General features: G+C 43.5%; 1 non-coding gene across 1 annotated transcript; it reads right to left on the bottom strand.

Annotated features, from left to right (window-relative positions):
• Positions 1-3,135: 3,135 nt before the first annotated feature.
• LOC121012597 (U6 spliceosomal RNA) lies at positions 3,136-3,239 on the bottom strand. Its single transcript, XR_005782179.1, has one exon. It is a non-coding gene; the product is annotated as a U6 spliceosomal RNA (small nuclear RNA).
• Positions 3,240-3,466: the final 227 nt, after the last annotated feature.

Here is a 3,466-nt window from a genome sequence, read left to right as displayed (position 1 = left end):
TCAGACCACCCCCCGGGAGCAGAGCAGGCTGGAGACGTGGCAGATGGAAGAGCTCCGTGGACGGGTGATCAAGCGGCACTACTGAGAGTTCAGGAAGCTGAAGAATTTGGGCGACCGGTACCAGTCTGCAGCCCCTGGAACACACGGGGGCTTCTCAGAAAGCCTGTCATCTCAGGACACAGTATGTGGCCCGGCAACACTCTGAGCGTCGGTGACAAAGTATTCAGGGGCAAAGTTCTTTTGTGCAAGCTGCCTATGGCCCTGCATGGTTGCATTTTCTTTCTCTGTCTCTTGGCATATCATTTAAACTTATTTTTACATTGTTTTAAGTGCCTGACCTAGAGTTTTAGTTATATCTTTTTAAATGATCTAAGTCTGCTTAGAAACACCAGGAGTCTGTGTTCAGCCTTTTCAGCTGAAATCCACTGTTAACATACTGAAGGTTTTTTGGTATATTGGTACAGTGTGGTAGGAAAAAGATCTAAATTTTTCTGATTTTGTCCCATACTTTTACTGAGGCTGTGTCTCAGGGCTATGACCTTCACCAGTATTTCTGTCCCCTTTCCCAGCATATACTCTTTTGCCCATCTGTTACTCCCTTCCCTGAGAACAGTGCCCCCAATGTATTTCCTTGAAGATATCTTCCCTGTCGCCTATTTTTTTCCTTAGATGAAATAAGTTTAGAGCAGGTTGGAGTGGGCAAGATACCTTTCTTTTTTTTTTTTATTTTTTAAAAAGTTTATTCACTTTGGGGAGTGGATGGGGGGGAGGGAGAGACCATGAGTGGGAGAGACACAGAATTGGAACCAGGCTCCAGACTCTGAGCTGTCAGCAGAGATCCCGATCCGGGCTCGAACCCAACCAACTGTGAGATAATGACCTGAGCCCAAGTCGGATGCTTAACCGACTGAGCCACCCGGGCGCCCCAATACCTTTCATCCAGGATAAAGTCTTGGAATTGCCTTCTGTGAAATTCTTCCTAGAGACTAGACCTTTGTTAGGAAGAAAGTCTTGAAGAGTGTTGGCATTGCCACTAGCCAGATACTCACTGTGAGAGCTTGATTGTTTTAATTTATTTTCTGTCACATTGCAGCTTTTCCTCAAAGTGTGGTAATCCTAGATTTCTTGTCCATACTTAATAGATAGAACAGAAATTGTGATTGTAAGCATTTTTATGTGGCTAAGCCTATCTCAATTAGCTTTTGATTTAAGATGTTTATGAATATAGAAAAACATATTTTTGGAATGCATGGCACTGAAATTTCCTGCTTTATTCTCTTTATAAAAGGTACATAAGCAGAAAGATGGAGTAATTTTTTTATATGCAAATACAGCACCCAAGAATATTTATGCCAACCCAGGAGTTTAAGAATAAGAATTATTTTTTTTAAGTTTATTTATTTGAAAAAGAGAAAGAGCACGAGCCGGGGAGGGGCAGAGAGAGGGAGAGAGAGCCAAGCAGGCTCCTGTCAGCACAGAGCCTGACGCAGAGCTCTATCCCACAAACAGTGAAACCATGACCTGAGCCAAGATCAAGAGTTGGACGCTCAACTGACTGAGACATCCATGTGCCCCCTAATAATGAAAACTCTTTTTTTTTTTAATTTTTTTAATGTTTATTTATTTTTGACAGAGACAGAGACAGAATGCGAGGGGGTTAGGGGCAGAGAGAGAGGGAGACACAGAAGCAGAAGCAGGCTCCAGGCTCTGAGCTGTCAGCACAGAGCCCGATGCGGGGCTCGAACTCACAAGCCATGAGATCATGACCTGAGCCGAAGTCGGACGCTCAACCGACTGAGCCACCCAGGTGCCCCATAATGAAAATTCTAAAATGACATCCCTGTACCCTGTCTAGCAAGTAATGAGTTCACATTGTAGAAGGAAGAATAAGGTTCCAGTGATAAGATATAAGTGAGATACACCCTCATTTACTACAGAAGAAAATAGATGATAACTAATGTAGGCAAATTATAGTCATTAATTATTAAATAATAGCAGCAATTCAATATACCATTTTACCTTGTAGCATTAGTTTTCTGGAACATATATTGGATGATCTGTTTAGGACATATAGATTTTTTACATTTTTCTTCAAGTATCTTTGCACGTAAATCAAGGTAATCACTTTCTGATTTGGAAGCTAGTGAGCCTATCTATGTGAATTATTTGCTAAATCAAAAGCTAACAAAAAGAAACCTAGGTGCTAACAGGTCAAAGCAGTGAGCAGGGCCATAGGCAGCTTGCATAAAAGAACTTTGCCCCTGAATACTTTGTCACCGACGCTCAGAGTGTTGCCTGGCCACATACTGTGTCCTGAGATGACAGGCTTTCTGAGAAGCCCCCGTGTGTTCCAGGGGCTGCAGACTGGTACCGGTCGCCCAAATTCTTCAGCTTCCTGAACTCTCAGTAGTGCCGCTTGATCACCCGTCCACGGAGCTCTTCCATCTGCCACGTCTCCAGCCTGCTCTGCTCCCGGGGGGTGGTCTGAACATGCGGTTCCTCACCTGACCCAGTGTGATGTTCCACAGAGCCTGGGGTGTGCCTGCGGGTCACCAGCACGATTAGATCTCGATGTTCCAAGAACGGGGTCGTTAGTTTGGCCCCACAGGGATGCCGTCATTCTTGGAGAACTCCGTGTGCCTGGTGCTATCTGCTGAGGAGTGAGCGTGCTCTGGACACTTCCGCCTCTTTGCTCCGTAGCACGGCCTGTTGTGTCTGGATGATAGTTTAGGTGCACCGTCATGTTGCTGGAGGAGAGGTAGCCGTCTTATAATCATGGGCCAAAGTGATGAAAGAAAGAAAGAAATTGAAGACAGAAATAAATGGAAAGATATCCTGCGTTCACAGACAGAAGGTGATATTGTCAAATATTGTGCAGCCACTGTGGAAAACAGTATGGTAGTTTCTCCCCCCAAAAATGAAAAATAGCACTCTCATACGATCCAGAAATCCCACTGCGGGATATAGAGCTCGATGAAATGAAATCATTCTGTTGAAGAGATATTTGCATTCCCATGTTATTCACAGTATTTACAATAGACAGTATTTACAATAGTATTTCCAAGGTGTGGAAATAACCCAAATGTATGTTGACAGTAGAATGGTTAAAGAAAGTGTGTATATATAAGTGGAATAATAATCAGACTTTTCTTCATGAATTTGTGTGTCATCCTCATGCAGGGGCTGTGCTAATCTCTGTATTGTCCCAATTTTAATACATGTGCTGGTGAAGCGAGCACAATAATCAGCCTTTTAAAAGGAAGGAAGTCCTGCCATTTTTTGACAACGTGCATGAACCCAGAAGACCTCATGCTAAGTGAAATAAGCCAGATGAAAAAAAGAAAAATACCGCACCATCTTATTTACATGTGGGCTCTCAGTGGTCAGACTGTGTGGCGGGGGGAAGTAGAGAGATGGTTTCAGGAGGTACAGAATTTCAATTATGCGAGATGAGTAATTCTGAAGC

The sequence above is a fragment of the Herpailurus yagouaroundi genome, unplaced genomic scaffold, assembly GCF_014898765.1.
Source record: "Herpailurus yagouaroundi ecotype Mexico unplaced genomic scaffold, PumYag 196, whole genome shotgun sequence".
Classification (NCBI taxonomy): domain Eukaryota; kingdom Metazoa; phylum Chordata; class Mammalia; order Carnivora; family Felidae; genus Herpailurus; species Herpailurus yagouaroundi.
This window is presented reverse-complemented; position numbering and strand designations above follow the sequence as displayed.